The following is a 9,002-nucleotide window of genomic DNA, read 5'->3' on the forward strand; positions in this document are numbered from 1 at the left end:
CGCCAAAAGAGTCATACCAAACTTAGATGAAAACCTCACAAATCCCAGTGTGTAACCGCGTAATATTGAGAAACCGCACCTTGGAAAGTTGTAATCCATTTTGGGAAATCGAGGAGGGTTATATTCGCAATATTTAACCTTTTGAAACTTTGGGGCGTATTGGAACCGCTCCCTACCGTTTAGAACTGCCGACTCAATTAAGTTTCCGTTTATCCTACATTTCGTGTAACAAACTTAGAAACGTGTCATGCGGAACAGGAATGTGCAATCCTTTTAGATGCACCAACTATTGATGACAAACTCCTCTTCATGGGAAAACTGATTGAAATCATGGATCGTGAAATCGAACTTCAATACAACGTAACACCCCGACTGTCCGAATTCGTGGAATGTCCAAGATAGTACCTTCACTCATTCGTAGAGTTACTACTCTAAGTCTCGAGTAAGAGATATCGACTACTACTTCCAACTAAATTTCGGGACGAAATTTCTTTTGAGGTGTGGATAATGTAACATCCCGCATTTTTCCGTTAAATTATTTTTTTTTTTTCGCCGTCTTTTTCTTTTTAGATAATATTCCTCGTATCTAGATTCGTAACCTCCGTTAGCTAACATTCTAAATATTCTCGTTATCGGATTTTAATACGCGTTTTAAAATATTCCGTTTAGGTATTTTCCGCACCCGACTACAAACTCGAGGGACTAAAATTGACACGGGGCAAACTAGTTGACTAGGTCACCTAGTCCACCCCAATCACCACCATTCAACCATCTCCCTCTCTCTCTCTTTCTCTCTAGCAAGAACACACACAAACACCCAATTCAATCATTCATCATCTAAATTCGATCTAGGAGGCTTACAACAAAACAAATTACATATTTGGAATCCTCTCTTCATCCTCTACAATTTGATACTAACTTCATCTCGTTTGGGTAACATTTCTAAAACTCTAGATTTCTCTAAATTCGTGTTTTTGACTTGAAATGGTGTTAGTTAGTGTCTATGGCTCATTGTGATGTCGTGTATATAATTTGTATGCTCGATCTCGTTGTTTTAGTGTAACTAGCATGAACTTGAATTTTGGTGTGTTGTTCTTGAATTTTGGATGATCATATGTTGTTAGATGTTAAAAGTTCATGTTCTAATTGTGTTCCTAGTATCATTAGCTTCATTTTGATGTATAGATTGATTTAAGAAACTTCATAAACGCGATTATTGATTTTGTGAACTTTTGGTTAGGGTTGACAACTCTTAAAACGAACTTTTGATGCATTGAATGCTTGTTAATGTTATTGATAAGTGTTTAGTTGTGTTACATGTTTCATTACCTTCAAAACGGCATATCATATGTATAAATTGGATTCCCGAAACTTAAATTTCAATTGATAAACTTGAAACTTGAAAATAAACCTCTATTGATCACTTGACGGGATTTCGGTTATAGTATATGATGTTTTTGCTTGATGAAAAGTGCTTAGTTGCGTTCCTTGTCGAAAGAGCTTTCCGATGATATAAAATACATGTTCTAATTGTTTGCGGATCATAAAATGTGATTGTTTGTGTTTTGGTTCGTCCATTTGAGGAATACAGCAAACAGGGCCTGGGAAAAGATCAGGACGCCGTCCAGATACTTGGGACGCCGTCCCACCTTTTGAACCGGGACGCCGTCTAGCTTCTCGGGACGCCGTCCCAACCTTAAAACTGGGACGCCGTCTAGCCATTTGGGACGCCGTCCCATTTGGCTAAAACTGGCTGTTTGCTTTGGTCATTTGACATGAAAATGTTTGCTATGCTACGGACCTCCGATTAACATGAAACTTGGCCAACATGCTCATATATGATTATATAACTTAGAAAAATTGTCGGATATCCAACCCGACCCCGTTGACTTTTCTGTTGACTTTGACCCGACCAAGTTGACTTTTAATCAAACTTAACCAAATAATTGTGCAATCGTTCTAACATGTTTTTATACTTGTACCTTGTGTAACGACCCGACCAAAACCGTTATTGACGGCGCCGTTAACTTAGGTCCCGTTGCGTGGTCGTAGTCCCTATATGAGACTCGTTTGACCAAAATTATGTCGCATTCATTTGAAACGTGCATGACTTGCAAAGTTTAGTTCACCAAACGGATCGACAACGAGTTTAAGTTTACAAAAGTAGTAAAGTACGAATGAAATATCTTGCGACATAATTAGTTTAAAAGCACAGTTGCTATAAATAGCGTAAGTATGTAAACAATATGTTTGAATCCAAAGGTGCTATCACTAGCGTATGCATGTATGTATGCTTGACTCCAAGCAAGAAATCAGAGTGTATGCATGTATGCTTGACCCCAAGCAAGTATGAATGTACGCGGAAGCATGTATCAAATAGCCATGTATGAACCTGAGAAACATATAGAAAACTGTCAACGAAAAACGTTGGTGAAATCATAGGTGTATTAGTAAACGTTATATTTTGAACCACAAGATTTAGTATTTCCATAAATTGATCATCCAAAAGTTGCATTCCAAAAGTTGGTTCGCGAGCACCCAATTATCAAAGCTTAACATTCCTTCCATTGTATACCCCATCACTTAGTGCTAGAACAAACACTGATTCTCGAAAATGTATTTCATCCGTAGACGGTAGCGAACCGTCAAGGATGAGGGTTGTCAACCCATATGGCCATATAACATAAGTTCTCGCTTACACCCGGCAAGTGTAACTAATGATAATCGAATTGAGGATTTTCGTTCTAAACTCGCTGTAGAATGTTTGTTTTCCTTGTTCTTGTGTTCAAAGTATAAAAGTAAGTAGTACAAAATGTAACAAAGTATATGTTTCTCAGCCCACAATTTAAAAGTATAAAAAGTTGTTGAAAAGGTGGGACTATGATCTCACCTCGAGTGCACGAGTATAAAAGTACTTCACAAAGTAACGTATGCATGAAAGTTGCTTAGCCTTGACCTAAACAAGTAAGTTGTGTCAATTAACCGGTTACGACACAAGGTCGGGTGAAATGTGTTCAATTAGTCCTATGGCTCGTTACGACTCGATTATTTAGCATGTGAAATCAAATTGCCAAGTTTCATGCAAGATACAAGTATATAAACAAGTTAGGAAGGTTGCATAATCATTTGGTTAAGTTTGACAAAAAGTCAAACTTTGGTCGGTCAAAGTCAACGAAAGTCAACACGTTCGGGTCGGGTCCCGAACTATTTTTCTGAGGTTTTTATTCATATATAAGCATGTTAGAACAAGTCTCATGTGAATCGGAGGTCTAGAACATGGCAAACATTTTTGATAAAATGGAAAAGTTGGACAGAATCTGGACAAGGCAAATGTCGCGCCGCGGCAAGGGGTGTCGCGCCGCGACATAACACATGGTCTGGTGTCAGGTCGTTTTCAAGGTTCAAGTCTTGGTCAAAACTTCAAACAAACGCAAAACGCAAACCGCAAACAATTAGAAGACGTATCTTATACCGTTGGAAAGCTCTTTTGACAAGGAACACAACTAAACACAAATCCTCAAACAAAAACATCATTTACAACAATCGAATTCTCGTCATGTGATCAATAAACGCTCATTTCAAAGCCTCAAGTTCATCAATATGCATTTTAAGTTCAGGGAATCCAATTTACACATATGATATGCCGTTTCGAAGGTAATTAAGCATACATTACAACTAATCACTAACAATTAACATTCCATGGCATTCAAGCATCAAAAGTTCATGTCAAGAACTATCAAACCCTAGTCAAACATCACAAAATCATTAATCGGGTTTTTGAAGTTTTCTTAATCAACCTACACATCCAAATGTGGCTAATGATACTAGTAACACAATTAAAACATGCACTTTAACAATCTAACAACATTAACTCATCCAAAATCAAGGATTAAGCAAACCCATTTCAAATGTTCAACTAGTTACTCAAAACAACAAATCGAGCAAGTAAATCATATATTCATGCTAGACACGAGCCATAGACACTAACTAACACCATTTCAAATCAAAAACACGAATTTAGAGAAATCTAGAGTTTTAGAAATGTTACCCAAACGAGATGAAGTTGGTATCAAATTGTAGAGGATGAAGAGAGGATTCCAAATATGTAATTTGTTTTGAAGTTTGCTTCCCGATCCGAATTTAGATGATGATTTATGTTTGTGTTCTTGAGAGAAAAAAAGAAAGAAAGAAAGAAGAAGAAATGGATGAATGAGGGGTGGAGGTGGTGAGTGGTTGACTAGTCAACTACTAGCCACCTCTTTGGTCAAGTGGCGGAACTAGTCCCTCAAGTTTCAGAGCGGGTGCGGGAATTAACCAAACGAATATTTTTAAAACGCAAGTTAACGAGAGATGTTATAATTAAATGACGGAATTATTATTAACGTTAGTCAACGGAAACTACGAATTTAAATACGAAAGATTATTATTAAAAAAAAACGGTGTTAAAAATAAATTTAACGGAAAAACGCGGGATGTTACATTATCCACACCTCAAAAGATATTTCGTCCCGAAATTTAGTTGGAAGTAGTAGTTGTTGAATCTTACTCGAGATCTTGCGTTGTAAATTGTACGAATAAGTGAAGGTACGTCCTTGAGTATTTCCACGAATTTTGACGGTCGGGATCATATGTTGTTTTAAGGTTTGGCTTCCATGATTCATGGTTTCAACCGGTCCTCCTAGGAAGTGAGGGTTATCGTCGATAGTGAGTTCATCAAAGGAGATAACAAGTTCTTGTTTCGCAAAACACGTCTTTGAGTTGATACATCGAATGTAGGATAAACGGAGACCCAAAATGAGTCGGAAAAGTCTAAACGGCTAGCGACGGGTCCAAAACACCCCAAGAATTTAAAGGATCAAAATATCGCGGATTTAGCTTCCTACGTTTCCCGAAACGGATTGCACCTTTCCAAGGTGCGACTCTTAACGTGACACAGTTTCCCACGTGGAATTTGAAATGTTTACGTCTAACATCGGCGTAACTCTTGGTGATTACGAGTCGCGTAGGGTTTTACCTGAATATGAATAAATTTTCTCGGTTGTTCATGAATAAGCTCGGTCCCGGTGAATTGGTCATCGTTTACTTGGTTCGACAAAGGAGAACGACGTTTCCGGTCACATGTGGTTTCAAAAGGAGTGACGTTAAAACTCGAATGAAAATCATTGTAGTACGAGGATTCGGTTAAAGGAAAATACTTTTCTCAAGTAAGTTTGAAGTTGGTAATACAAACTTGTATTATGGTTTCCAAGGTTTAAATCGCATGTTTGTTCGGTCCGTCGGGTTGTGGATGGTACGCGGTACTCATGTCTAAACGCGGTCCCGAGGCTTTTTGTAAGTCTAGAAATGAAACGAGGATCTCGATCCGAAACGAGGTACATTTCCTTAAGGCATATCGAACAAGTTTGCTAGGAATGGAAAACGTTAGCTAGGAAAAGTTTCTCAAGAAAATTCGCGTCGCGGAAGATTCATCGGTTTCCAAAAACGTTCGTCGGAACTATTCACCCTCGAGGTGAATACTAGTATTACGTGGAGAGTCCCTCCCTCCATTGAAAGTTTAAAATAAAGATTTCCTGAACCGGAATTACGAGGGTGATGCAAGAGAAGTTTCCGCCCCGATGTGAGCATAACGAGTAAATTGTAGTTAGTCAACAAGACTGCGCGAGGACGAGCTAGTATACCCGTGTGACATACGGTTGAAGTCGAATGGAATCGGTAATTCATTCGGAAGCATAAATATAATTTGACAATAATTGAAGGTGTGTCCCCGGTATGGTTGTTATAAATATTCTCGGAGTTTTCGGATGTCCAAACCTGAAAAGATGAAGTCATGTACATGGCACATGGTGGTGTTTAGGTTGATCGAGTCTAACCACCATCACGTGTCACTAGAACTTTGGTATGTCTTACCGTAATATAACCACGTTGATCGAGTGTCGTTATATTACGCTAACTCATACCTCCATTCCCACATCACTCTATAGATTCAAGTTCGTGTCATCGCGAAAATCTAAAATAAACAAAATGTAACGACGTCTCAAACGTGACTCGTATTAAATCGAAAGAATTGGTGCAACTCTGAAGATGCGTTCCCCGAGGGAAGTGTATAGTTGATTGTTTACGTCAATGTGGTTCGAGTCAGACAATATGTATTTAGGTATGAAAAGAGTAACGAGTCATGATAACAAGTAGTACGCAACCGTAGCGATAAATAGTGATGACGATACTCATCTAGAGTAGTGACGGTGACTTTACAATACTCATGGATAGTAAGCTAAGACGGGGTGGATAACAACCAAAGAATTTGAGTTCCCGAGCTAGAGTAGCTAACGAAGTCGCGGTCATCCGTACGCGTATGAATCTTGAATTCACGTGTTTTACCAAAAATTGGCGGAATACGAGTTCGTATGATGAAGGTTGGGTACCATTAAAAAGTTTGCCTAAGAATGATTCAAGTATAATGCACAAGTAGTCAAGTAAGTGCTATCTATAGCAATGTATGTCAGAATGCAAATGCTAACTATCCGGTTGTAGTCTAGACTCACTAATGCGTCCTAACGACTCTGTTAGACACACTAATGCACGTCCTAGTTCCCTACAACCAACGCTCTGATACCATCTGTAACGACCCGACCAAAACCGTTATTGACGGCGCCGTTAACTTAGGTCCCGTTGCGTGGTCGTAGTCCCTATATGAGACTCGTTTGACCAAAATTATGTCGCATTCATTTGAAACGTGCATGACTTGCAAAGTTTAGTTCACCAAACGGATCGACAACGAGTTTAAGTTTACAAAAGTAGTAAAGTACGAATGAAATATCTTGCGACATAATTAGTTTAAAAGCACAGTTGCTATAAATAGCGTAAGTATGTAAACAATATGTTTGAATCCAAAGGTGCTATCACTAGCGTATGCATGTATGTATGCTTGACTCCAAGCAAGAAATCAGAGTGTATGCATGTATGCTTGACCCCAAGCAAGTATGAATGTACGCGGAAGCATGTATCAAATAGCCATGTATGAACCTGAGAAACATATAGAAAACTGTCAACGAAAAACGTTGGTGAAATCATAGGTGTATTAGTAAACGTTATATTTTGAACCACAAGATTTAGTATTTCCATAAATTGATCATCCAAAAGTTGCATTCCAAAAGTTGGTTCGCGAGCACCCAATTATCAAAGCTTAACATTCCTTCCATTGTATACCCCATCACTTAGTGCTAGAACAAACACTGATTCTCGAAAATGTATTTCATCCGTAGACGGTAGCGAACCGTCAAGGATGAGGGTTGTCAACCCATATGGCCATATAACATAAGTTCTCGCTTACACCCGGCAAGTGTAACTAATGATAATCGAATTGAGGATTTTCGTTCTAAACTCGCTGTAGAATGTTTGTTTTCCTTGTTCTTGTGTTCAAAGTATAAAAGTAAGTAGTACAAAATGTAACAAAGTATATGTTTCTCAGCCCACAATTTAAAAGTATAAAAAGTTGTTGAAAAGGTGGGACTATGATCTCACCTCGAGTGCACGAGTATAAAAGTACTTCACAAAGTAACGTATGCATGAAAGTTGCTTAGCCTTGACCTAAACAAGTAAGTTGTGTCAATTAACCGGTTACGACACAAGGTCGGGTGAAATGTGTTCAATTAGTCCTATGGCTCGTTACGACTCGATTATTTAGCATGTGAAATCAAATTGCCAAGTTTCATGCAAGATACAAGTATATAAACAAGTTAGGAAGGTTGCATAATCATTTGGTTAAGTTTGACAAAAAGTCAAACTTTGGTCGGTCAAAGTCAACGAAAGTCAACACGTTCGGGTCGGGTCCCGAACTATTTTTCTGAGGTTTTTATTCATATATAAGCATGTTAGAACAAGTCTCATGTGAATCGGAGGTCTAGAACATGGCAAACATTTTTGATAAAATGGAAAAGTTGGACAGAATCTGGACAAGGCAAATGTCGCGCCGCGGCAAGGGGTGTCGCGCCGCGACATAACACATGGTCTGGTGTCAGGTCGTTTTCAAGGTTCAAGTCTTGGTCAAAACTTCAAACAAACGCAAAACGCAAACCGCAAACAATTAGAAGACGTATCTTATACCGTTGGAAAGCTCTTTTGACAAGGAACACAACTAAACACAAATCCTCAAACAAAAACATCATTTACAACAATCGAATTCTCGTCATGTGATCAATAAACGCTCATTTCAAAGCCTCAAGTTCATCAATATGCATTTTAAGTTCCGGGAATCCAATTTACACATATGATATGCCGTTTCGAAGGTAATTAAGCATACATTACAACTAATCACTAACAATTAACATTCCATGGCATTCAAGCATCAAAAGTTCATGTCAAGAACTATCAAACCCTAGTCAAACATCACAAAATCATTAATCGGGTTTTTGAAGTTTTCTTAATCAACCTACACATCCAAATGTGGCTAATGATACTAGTAACACAATTAAAACATGCACTTTAACAATCTAACAACATTAACTCATCCAAAATCAAGGATTAAGCAAACCCATTTCAAATGTTCAACTGGTTACTCAAAACAACAAATCGAGCAAGTAAATCATATATTCATGCTAGACACGAGCCATAGACACTAACTAACACCATTTCAAATCAAAAACACGAATTTAGAGAAATCTAGAGTTTTAGAAATGTTACCCAAACGAGATGAAGTTGGTATCAAATTGTAGAGGATGAAGAGAGGATTCCAAATATGTAATTTGTTTTGAAGTTTGCTTCCCGATCCGAATTTAGATGATGATTTATGTTTGTGTTCTTGAGAGAAAAAAAGAAAGAAAGAAAGAAGAAGAAATGGATGAATGAGGGGTGGAGGTGGTGAGTGGTTGACTAGTCAACTACTAGCCACCTCTTTGGTCAAGTGGCGGAACTAGTCCCTCAAGTTTCAGAGCGGGTGCGGGAATTAACCAAACGAATATTTTTAAAACGCAAGTTAACGAGAGATGTTATAATTAAATGACGGA

This window comes from Rutidosis leptorrhynchoides, chromosome 4 (genome assembly GCF_046630445.1).
Source record: "Rutidosis leptorrhynchoides isolate AG116_Rl617_1_P2 chromosome 4, CSIRO_AGI_Rlap_v1, whole genome shotgun sequence".
Taxonomy (NCBI): domain Eukaryota; kingdom Viridiplantae; phylum Streptophyta; class Magnoliopsida; order Asterales; family Asteraceae; genus Rutidosis; species Rutidosis leptorrhynchoides.